The following is a 12,240-nucleotide window of genomic DNA, read 5'->3' as shown; positions in this document are numbered from 1 at the left end:
GGCAGGAGACAGTAAAGGAGGAGAGAAAAAACAATGGAATATGATACTCTTCAGATTTCTCTATCTCAGAATGAGATATACAATTCATTTTATATTTGTGGTTTTATTTTTGCTTTTCTATGTTTTAATAAATTTGCCACATTTTTGTCATTAAAAAACTATTTAAGATTGCAAAGGATACCTGGAAACCTCTAGAAAATAGAGTTACAAATAATCTTAATTTTCTTCTTTATATCTTTCATATCTTTTTTATTTTTACAAAAAGCATGAATTATTTTTATCGAAAGCAGAAAGGTTTTCTCAAAGAATATATGGGTATCTCTTATATTTGACATTTCATTTTCAACATGAATGGCATGGTGTTTGTATAAAACTATGAAATATATTTTAAATAGTAATGATCTGGTCTATATAATATAGGCTAGATGAACAGTTCCAAATGGGTAGAAATGTGACAGTGAGTTCCAGGTATGAAATATTCTTTCAGTTCTTTCTACAAGATAACTGACAGCCCTTGGGATGGGAAGGATTAGCCGCAAGCATATCCTTGTGCTAAGAATTTGAGGGAGTGAAGAGCAATAGTTGGAGTATAGCTGAGTGGAAAAATCTTAAGAATAATTATTATAGGGTCTGCACTCATTAAGAATCCTTCAAGTTTAAAAAGTTGTTATAGTCGGGCGTGGTGGCGCACGCTTGTAATCCCCGCGCTTGAGAGGCTGAGACAGGAGGATCGCACAGGTTCAAAGCCAGCCTCAGCTACTTAGTGAGGCTCTCAGCAGCTTATAGAGACCCTGTTTCCAAATAAAGTATAAAATAGGTCTGGGAGTATAGCCCGGAAGTAGAAAAACCTCTGGGTTCCACCCCCAGTACCACCAAAAATATAATAAAAATAAATAAAAATAAAATTTTGTTATAAATCATGTTTATTTTAAGTTTGAAACTTAAATAATGTAAGTCCAAGATAGTACTAGAAAAGAAAATTAGTAATTGGATCTAAGAAAACATGCCCGGTATTTGGATTACTCAATCATGTATAGACAACTCAAAGCTTATGCTTACTGATACTATGGGCTCAAGGACATCAGAAAGAGAATACACTGTAGAACACAGTTGCTCATTTATCCTAAAGGCCAAAATGAAGACATGGAAAGCTGGAGCTGACCTCAGTCACTATGTATAATGACTGAGAAATGAACCTTTCTTACTGTAAATTACTGCAATTTTATCATTTGTTATTGTTTCATAGGTTTGTAAAAGTTGACCTGGTCTATGTGAGCCTGTGTGATAGTTCAGACATTATTCTGGTGTACGGAATGAGTAGACTTATGATATTGGTATGTCTTACAGAATTCTTTATGTGTTAAGCTTATTTTTTTTCTGCGCATGCTCCAGGTTCCCTAAGCAAGCAGCTGATAATGCATTTGTTTAAAAATGTCTCTGGAATCAGAGCAAATATTAAAATCAGAATTGAATTGCCAGAAAAGACTATTCAGTAAATAATATTAAAAATAATAATGGCTGGCATCTATTGAGTACTTATTTTCTGTAAAGCACTGTATCAAATTTGGGGCAAATTTTTTTTATTTCTCTTTACTTTTTCTGTTTCATTTTTGCTAAGTTCCTGTGGCTTGCCTTAAATCTGTTCTCTTCTTTTCTCAGCACCCCAAATATTGAGATTATAGGTATATACTATCACACCTGGCTACAGTGATTACTCTTTAAGGTTAGGAAGGTGGCAGGGGAAGGTTGGATGGTGGCAAAAGGGGTGCTTGGGAGATTTGGTTATCTTCTGTTTCTTGACATGGGTCCTGATTATAACTATACCTGCAATAGGTATTATAATATAATCTAAGGCTAGCAACTCCAGAGGAAGAAAGTATAAATGCTTCTTAACTTATAATCGGATTGGACCCTGATAGAGCCAACATAAATTGAATATATCATAACTCAGAAATGCATTTAAAATATATAACCTGTTGCACATTTGAACATATGGACACAGCACAGTGTAGGATGTCAGTGTTTCCCCTCATGATCACATGGCTGGTTGAAAGCTGCAGCTCACTGCGGCTTCCCAGCTTTGCAAGACAGGATTGGAGGGCCTATTCCCAGCCCTTGAAAAGACCAAAGTTCAAAATTTGAAGTTTGATTTCTACTGAATACATATCACTTTCACATAAGTCAAAACACTGTATGTGGGGGACCTTTCAGGGCTGATGACATTTGGTTTAGTGTTTACTATGGGGGACCCTAAAACATACTGCACACAAGGCAAATAGTAAAGAGAGATAAAGGAGAATCCTGTAAATGCTGATCTGATAATGATCAGCTTTCTGAGATAGAAACAATTAGCCCTGGGGAGTGACAAACAGTATGGCACAACAAGCTACCTTGGTTACCTTTCCATCAGAATTCAAAACCACAGTTTGTCTGTTTGGACAGCAGGGAAGTGTTTGCTTTAATATCACCACCTGCAGAAAGTAACTCAATCAGTTAAGTTAGTAAATTTCCATTTGCAGATAATTATTATTTAGCCAGTTTCTAACTTCACAGCTCTCCAGCCATTTGAGGACAAGGTCTCCACACTGCCACAGGGTGTGGTGTAGGAGCCAGTCTATTTTAACTTAATGATCTGGAAGAGGAAATAACCAGCATGGTAATGGCATTGCAAAAGATGCTAAATTTGGAGAATTGCAAATGCTAATAAAGGCAGAGGAATTAAATGGAAAGACTTTGCTGATAAAATCTGGGCTTTAATGAATATCAATATATTGAATTCCTAGTTTTCTGCCCTAGCAATAGATTGCTGAGCACACTCCTTTGTATTCAAAAACAAAGGTCTCATATCTTTAAAGTTCGAATATTCTATTTCAGCACTGCAATTTTAAGTAAACCTCTTAAAATTTTAGAATAAGTTTCCTATTTACAGAAAAATTGAGAAGATAGGACAGAGTTCCAATATATTCACACTCACTTTCTTCTATTATTAACATCTCATACTAGCATGGCATATTTCTCACAATTAATGAACCAATATTGACATGTTGTTATTTTTTAAGTTTTTATTTTTAATTGTAAAATTAAAAATAATAGTTTTATCTATTTATGGAATATAGGGATGGTATGATTTATGAATACAATGTGGAATCAAGCTAACTGATATATTTATCACTTCCAATACTTATTTTTATGATGAGAACATTTGAGATTGACTCTTAGCAATTTTGAAATGTACAATACATAATGGCTTAATACATTCACTACACTGTAATATATCTCAAAGGAAAAAAGAAACCAAGCAAACATTCCTTTTGTCTAATTAAGGCATTGTATCCTGTAATCATCATCTGCCCATTACTCCCACCCCACCATTCTACTCTGCTTCTTTGAATTCAATTGCTTTATTCTTCTTATAAGTGAGAACATCTGGTATTTGTCTCTCTGTGTCTGCGTTATTTTTAAAAAAAATTTATTGGCACATCATAGTCATATATCTTAATGGGGAACAAGATGGCCCTGCCTTATTTTTTTTAGGATAGTGTTCTCCAATTCCACCCATGTTATCACAAATGATCAAATTTCATTCAAGGCTAAATAGTATCCCATTGTATAGATATTCCACGTATTCTTTATCTATGCACCTGCTGATGGACACTTCTATTGATTCCATAACTCAGATATTATGAATAGTGCTTCAATGAGCATGGCAGTGCAGTCATCTCTTCAACATACTGATTTCAAATATTTTGGGTAACCACCCGGAATTTGCATTGCAGCATCATATGAAAAATTTAATTTTTTTGTGGAATGCTCATGCTGTTTTCTATGATATGCAATTTACATTTCCACCAACAGTATGCAAGGATTCCTTTTTCTCTACATCCTTGCCTGCATTTGTTATCTTTTATATTTTTTATGATAGCCATTCTTACTGGAGTGGGGAGATAGCTCAATATGGTTTTGATTTGCATGTCCCTGACGATTAGTGATGCTCAGCATTTTTTCATACTTGGTCATTTGTATATCTTCTTTTATTAATCAGATCTTAAATTCCATCTGATAATTCCAAGATCTGTGCATACCTGAGTGTGGTTCTGGTGGTTGATTTGTCTCTTCAGGCCATGCTTTCCTTAAAATTTGCAGTTGAAAGAATTATTGGGAAATAAAGATTGAGGTAAATAGGCTTTTGGTATGGGGATTCATATTAATTTGCCTGGAAGCTGGGCTGTGTTTAAAATTTGCTGTGTTAATATTACAAAAGACTTCAAATTTCTTTTGTGTACTTGTTTTTGTCTCCTCTCTTGACTTTGTGATTTCTAAAGCACTCCCTCTCAGAGAGAGTCTGTATCTTGCAGATCTATTGGCTATAAAGCACTTTTATATGGTAGCCCTAGTTAGAGTAGTGATATGTGAGCAGAGAACATTCTATAATCTTGGGATTAAATGTTTGTCTTGAGGATATAACTGTAACCAGAAATCTGGTGCTTACTCCTATTTGCCAGATCAAATCATTGGGACAAGGATTTGGGAAGAAGGAATTTTTTTTTATTTGCTAGCAAATCAGAGAAATCAGTGTACTTTACAAGACCAAAAGAACTTATGTTTCACTCACCATTTCCTCTGTTGTGATCTAAACACCTGATCATCATACAACTTAGAAGGAAGTTTTATTTTCACACAGTTCTGGGGATTTCTGGGTTCAGTCTTGGCCAGGCCTTGTCTGTGGAGCTCAGAACATGGTGGTGGGAGGCAGAGAAAGGAAGAGAGCAAGTGCTCTGTTTCCACATCATGGAGACTGGAACAAGAGAGAGAGCAAGGGGAGGAGGGACCATATATAATCCCCAAGGCCAAACTGCCAGTGACCTACTCAGCAACCAAGTACCTTCTCCAACATGGCCGCCTTTTCTCTCTGAGATATAGGAGACATTCTAAATTTAAACCATAACAACCTGATTCTCCCCCAAAGAGGGGGGAAATGTACCATTTAAGAGATCGCTTTTCAGGGTCATTCTGGTATACTTATCAGAAGGACATAATTCATGTCCACATAGTCTTTGAGTTTTATTTTCAGACTCCTAAGCATTAGCTCTTGATTCCTTTGGTAAATAAACTGATAAGATCAAGTTATTCATTAACAGCATGAGAAGAAAAGGGGAGGCAACAAGAGAAGAAGAGAAAAAAAAGTCAGCTGCCAAAGTCAGAAACTCTGAAATGGGTCTTTATTATAGAACTTTTACAAGAATTTTTCCTACTTAGCTTTTCACTCTTGTCCCATACTCTATCCCTGACTACACATTCAAATTCTAATATGAAGCTCTGATCCTTGATGACTATACCCGTCCTTAGGTAAGATAGATGGTTAGAACTGCTGGCTGAAATAAAAGAAATGCCCTGACCCCAACTGGAAAGTAAAATTTTGTTGTGGAGAGGCCCTGAGAGGAGTTCACAATGATTTCTTTTCTAATTTCTCTGAAACACCATGTGATTATTTTCCTATCTTCACCAGGAGAACCTGATGGGTTCCTAGAAAGAAAATCCACAAAATGTTATGGCCACAAAACTTTACGGCCCCTTTAAGGGGGCTGTGAATTTCTTACTCTCATTTTGGTTCACATTCAGCCTCCGGAAATTCATCAGAATTACAATTGTCATGTTTCTATTTGTTTATGCTTCCAGAGGTTTGGGACTCAAGGTTATCAGTTGTGACTCTCTGAATGCACTGGTCTTTGCAGATTTCAGAGGGGTGATTTACCCCAGAAACTCAGTTCTCAAATAGGCCCAAGGAAAGTTGTTGATGTCCAATTCATCTAGATTTTTCTTCTCATAATTAATGACTTCTAAGCTTTCTTTATGTTAGAACTGAAACGAGTATTGGTTCCAAATTGAATTTTAATTGAATTAGATAGCTAAAGTATGCCAAATATTATGTTTCTAAGAGGAGCTTTGGGAAAAGGCATTTGTTGAGGGCCTAAAATTTATATAGCATATTAATTTTATTGACAAATAATTGTTGACTGCTTACTATGTGTAAGCTACTATTCTAGAGGTTGTGGCTACTTTGCCTTTGTGAAACTTATATTCTAGTCAGAGGAAGACAGAAACAATGATAAATGCTGCAAAGTAAAATAAAAGTGGATAAGGATTATAGAAAAGATGGAATGGAGGTTGGGTGCTATTTTAAATATAATGGACAGCTAGGTGTGGTGTCACATACCTGTAATCTTAGTACTTGGGAAGGTTAGACAGGAGGATTACAGGTTTGAGGGCAAACTCAGAAACCTAGCAAGATCCTGTTTCAAAACAAAAAATAAAATAGGGCTTGGGGTATATCTTGGAGTTGAAATGTCCCTGGGTTCCATCCCTAGTACCACAAATATATAAATACATAAATAAATAAATAAATAAATAAATAAATAAATAAATAAAATGAACAAAGCCAGGTATGGTGGCACTCTCCTGTAATCTCAATACTTGGGAGGCTGAGACAGGATTGCAAGTTTGAGACCAGTCTCAGTAACTTAGCAAGACTCTTAGCAACCTATCAAAACCCTGTTTCAAAATAGAACTTTTTAAAAAGACCTGGAATATAGCTCAGAGGTAGAATGTCCCTGGGTTCAATCTCTAGTACCATAAGAGAGATCAAGGGGGGGATAATGGATAGAAAAATCCCCTCTGATAAGGTCAATTTGAAAAGAAATATAAAGGAAGTGAAGGAGTGTCCTTCAGATAGGATATCTGAATAACAAGTATTTAGGGAACATAAAGCCAGTGTGGCTATACTGGTGTGATGAGAGAGATGAGAGAGATGAGAGAGGAGAGAGAGAGATGAGAGAGAGAGGAGAGAGAGAGAGAGAGAGAGAGAGAGAGAGACAGAGACAGAGACAGAGACAGAGACAGAGACAAGCAACAGGAGACCTCAATATTTGGAGCCTCATTAGCCATGGTAAGGATTTGAACCTTCATTCTTTTTTTTTTTTTTTTTTTGGTGGTGGTACTGGGGGTGGAACCCAGAGGCTTTCTACCTCCAGGCTATACTCCCAAACCTTTTTTATATTTTATTTGGAGACAGGGTCTCACTAAGTTGCTGAGAGCCTCACTAAGTCGCTGAGGCTGGCTTCGAACCTGTGCAATCCTCCTGTCTCAGCCTCCCAAGCGCAGGGATTACAAGCATGTGCCACCATGCCTGGCTTGAACCTTCATTCTAAGTGAGGTGGGAAACCATTGGTGAATTTTCAACAGAATAAAATGATTTGATATCTTTAAAAGAGAATTACTCTGGCTAATGCACTAAAAACAAACTCTTATGGGTAGGGAGGATGAAATAGAAGCTAAAAAATCATTTAGAATGCCATTGGGATAATCCAGCCAAAAGATGAAGAATAGTGAGAAGTGGTGAGATTTCAGAATTATCATGAAAGGAAAGAAAACAGGATTACTGATGGATTGGTTATATTATTATTCAACCCTCATAACAACGCTTAGTAAAATGAGGGTAACAAAAACTATGGAGAATTAGAAACATGACTCTCAAAGAGAACTTATTCAGGTCCCAAAGCGAATGAATGGCAAATCAAAGCTTAAAGCAAACATAGGAAACAAAAGGGACTTCATCTAAATGAGGAGAGAAAGCAGGATAATAGTAGGAGATTGGGTGGTTGGTGGGGAGAAAAAAAAGGAAAACTGAGGAGGGAAACAGTTCAAATAATACTATGTCAATATATGAGGGCATCAGTACCAATCTCACTAATATGTGTGGGGAAGAAGGAGCAGGGTGGGATCTAGGAGGAAACACACCAAGCGCTGTGTGTATATATGTTTCTATCCTTTCCTCGCTGAACCTCATTATAATTACAATTCACCAATAAAAAATATAGTTTTAAAAAAGAAAAGAATTTGTCAGGCACTAAGTCCCTTTGACTCTCCCACCCACAGCCTGTTAGAGTTGTGAGGGATATATGTTCCCACTCAGCCCAACAGTTTTTATCACAGAAGAAAAATTAAAGCCCCTAACAGTTAAAAAGGACATTTTCAGGGTTTTACAATCAGCTAAGGGCAGAAGTGAGACAAAAGACCCTATCTTGTGACACCTGAGAGGGTTCCTTTCTACTCTATCATAGTCCTATCAACTAACAAGCGGGAATAAGAAGCCCAAAGTAGCCTGTAACTGTTAATTAAAGCTCCAGTCACAGTAAGAGCTCTATTGCCAAATCCATGGCATATGGGTCATCTTCGAGGAGGATTTGCAAGACACGAGTGGTATTTAGTATATTGCACTCTTGACACCGCCTGGGTTTTTACTTGTTAACAAAATGATGCAATGTCTACAGGAGGTTTCTTTAAAAAAATGAAATAAGCAAGCAAGGAAACAAAATCCATGAATTCAACCAGCCCTAACACACTTCTGTGTGTTTGTGTGAGATCCTTTGGGGATTTCTCTGTCCATGATAGAACATTTTACACCATGAATTCACTTGAAGTGGTAGCATATTCTGTTCATTGAAATTGGCTATTTTCTCCTATAAAAGATAGTCTTGGGAGGAGAGAGACACTAAAATGACAATTCCTAGAAATAAATTGAGAAGGGGGCCTTTCCATTTTGGAAAATAATTTTTTTCACCTAGCAATGCCTATTAGTCCTTCAATTCAACTCGTTCTGCTCAAGGGAGTTGTTGCTATGTGACAGAAACTGTGAAGAAAGACTTATGCATTGTCTATTTAAATCTTCAAAGCAACCTTATGAGTTAGGTATGACCATCCTCATTTTACAGCTGAAGTGACATAATCAGCTCATAGAGAGCTTGGTTTTACCTCTCCATCTTCACTTCCATATGTCCATCAAGTATTCCAGGGCTAGGTGACATCTTTCTTCCACTGTGCTTTGGATTCCTTCTATTTCTCATCTTTAGAACTTCACTATGCCTAGAAGTTACCATATATTTATCCTCAAACATTTCACTTAATTCCATTTTTTGTGGTATTGGGGATGGAACCCAGGGGCATTCTACCTCTGAGCTATACCCTCAGCCCCATTTTTTAAAATTATTTTGAAACAGGGTCTAAATGAGTTGCAAAGAACCTCACTAAGTAGCTGAGGTTGCCTGCAAGCCCAGATTCTTCTGTCTCAGTCCATTTATTCTTGACAACAGCTTTATGAGATACTGTGGTGGTAGGGAAAAATAGGGCTGGATGTATAGCTCAGAAGTAAAATGCCTCTGAGTTCCATTTCCAGTACAGCCAAAACAAAAATTAAAATTTGAAACAAGGTCCCCCTGAGTTGCTGAGAGTCTCACTAAGTTGCTAAGGCTGGCCTTGCACCTGTGCCCCTACTGTCTCAGCCTCCCAAGCACTTGGATTACAGGTGTGTGCTACCATGTTCAGTGATACATTGTTTTAATAACCTCTTATCCACCCCTTTGATGAGATAAGAATTCCAACCCTAGAGTTATAGGGATGGTTGAACATGTGACACCTGACAATGGACAGATGACATTGATAGAAGTTCATTAGTTACATGTACTCATAGCCCAAGAGAGGAGGGCACTATAATATGCAGGGCCACATAGAGGTTATATTTGAGGACAGAGTGACCAACCAGAGACTGTAGAAAGTAACCATTGTAATGTCAATTATAGAACAAGGGATCCCTGATTCCCATGAGAGGATTAAATTGACTTTTTTGAACAATTCCATGAGCCAGAAGGGAACTGAAATCCCTTCAGGGAAAAGTAGGAACTATGCTTGGTTCCTATGACAAGGATGATTATTTGCTTTGGTGACCTTATTCATCAGGAATTTGTATCTAATCCATTCAAAGCCATTCTGATTTTACCAGATGTCAAGGCAGAATATAGTATTGAAGCTAGACATGGTGGCTCATATGTGTAATCCCAGTACTTGAGAAGCTGATAACAGGAGGATCGCAGGCTCAAGGATAGCTTCAGCAATGTAGCGAGACTCTGTAACCTAGAAAGATCCTGTTTCAAAACAAAAAATGGGGATGGGGTGTATTTCTGAGTCAGGATGCTCTGGTTTCAATTCCCAGTACTGCAAAAACAAAACAAAACTTCTCTTTTGGTCGTATAGCACAGTTATGCATTATTATCTCTTACTAATGAGGAAAAGGAGAACAGGGTGCTTAAATCATGGACAAGCTCACACAGCTACTGACAGCTTCAGGTAGAACCCAGGTCTCTCTGACCTCAAAGTCATATTTAGTTTACAAATGGGATATTTTCTGTTTCTAACTAGCATTTCAATGTGACTTCTAGGCAGTATGAGACTAGATGAAAAAGATAGACTGTTTTCTGTCTGAGACCAACTTACAACAGAATAACCCTCCCCTTTGTGCCCAAGTCACCAGCATTTGGTTGAAAAGAATCACCACAAATACTTTGCATTACTGGTTCATGTTAAGGTCTCCTCATTCCCCTAGGTGTCTGTGTGGCCCATTTAGCTGTGACTTGGCCCAGTCTATCCCAGGCTCGGAAAAAGTACAGGTATGGTTTAGGTAAATTAATATGTAGATTTTTTTGTGGTAGTGGAGGTTGAATCCAGGAGCATTCTACCTCCGAGCTACATCTCCAGCCCTTTTTTTAAAATTTTTGTTGTTGTTGTTTTGAAACAAGGTCTCTAGCTTGTTGAAAATCTCGCTATGTTACTGAGGCTGTCCTCAACCCAGAAATCCTCCTGTCTCAGCCACTTATTACTAGGATTACAGGTATGCATACCACACCCAGCCAATATGTAAATTTTAATATGGTAATATGGTGTTCTTGAATGTTTGGACTTCCATTTATCCATTATAACTTGTTCTCCTTGGTTTTGAATATTTTAATAGTTGTTTTTGTTCTCTTTGTATTATTTTCCTATATTTCAAGTTATTAAGGCCGCTGCTTTAAGCTTGAATGTGTTTGCTAATCTAATTTGTAAAATCTACAGTAGAAACCTTCTCCCCCACCCCACAAATTTTCAGGGTCATTCTATTCCAATCAAGAACTTCAAGGCCGAAATAACTGCTATTCTTGCAGCTTTCTTGGAAACAATCAGCTTATCTGTGATACATCACAGTGAGTGGTGGTAAAGAGGAATACCCTGGGGCTACTATTTGGAGATTTTGAAATATGAACACTAAATTTAGGCATAAAATATTTAGGAAATTTTGACACATATCATTTAACAATTCCAATAAACTGCATTAAAAGTAAGTTGGGCCAGGTGCAAAGACATAAATCTATAGTCCCAGTTAAGAACTCATAAGAGGAGGCTGAAATAGGAGGACTGCAGGTTTGAGGTCAGTATTAGCAAATTAGCAGGACCTTGTTTTAAAATTTAAAAAAAATTGAAAAGAGCTTAGTGTGTAGCTTGCAAGTAGTATTATTCTGAGTTCAACCCCCAACACCAAAAAAAATGATTTGGATTTTTGGTTGCAACTCATTTTAGAATATGGTCACTACTTGTCTATTCAGCCCATGTGGCTGTGACAGACTTCAAGACTTTAAAGCTAGTCAACAATCCCAGTGAAAGGAAGTCACGGGGAACAAAAGGAAAGTTGGTGGCAAAACAACAAGTTAGTGATTGACATCATTCTCTATAAATGGCACTAAAGTTTAGATGAAGGCAAAGTATACTATCAAAATATGAGGATATCCTGATGATAAAACAAAATGAAGTATGCAGCAGTTGACCCAGAAATCCTACCTCCTTGAATCTATACCAATAATACACTGGCAAAAATACAAAAAGACATGCAGCAAACTAATTGTTGCTGTATTATCCAGAATAGTCAGAGACTAGAAATAACTCAGATGTTCATCACAAGAAGAAGGACTGAATAAAATGTATATCAACCCAACAGAGCCCAATGCAGCCATAAAAAAAAGAATGAGAATATCTGTGAGTTGTGTTATGGTAAAAACTGTTATGGTGATACCAGTGTGAGATGTAGCCATGGGTTCTTATTCTAAGCTATTTTAGAAAAAGAAAAGCCTGAACTCTTTTTTGCTGTAAACTTAAGTAATTTTATTATTACAAAGACAGAAAGAAAGGATAGATTAATAAAGCCCTACATTCAAAGGTGGAGTCCCAATACTGGCACAAGATGGAGAGAAGTATATATACTCTATTAAGAAAGGGAGAAAGAGCTATCAGATCAGAATAAATATGGGAAACCTATTAATCAAATACAATATGTAAACCTTGTGTTATGATGGTCTATATTATATCAAAAGTATTTTTGAGACA

Source organism: Muscardinus avellanarius, assembly GCF_963383645.1.
Source record: "Muscardinus avellanarius genome assembly, chromosome: X".
Taxonomy (NCBI): domain Eukaryota; kingdom Metazoa; phylum Chordata; class Mammalia; order Rodentia; family Gliridae; genus Muscardinus; species Muscardinus avellanarius.
The sequence above is the reverse complement of the archived record's forward strand: the minus strand, read 5'-3'. Positions refer to the sequence as shown.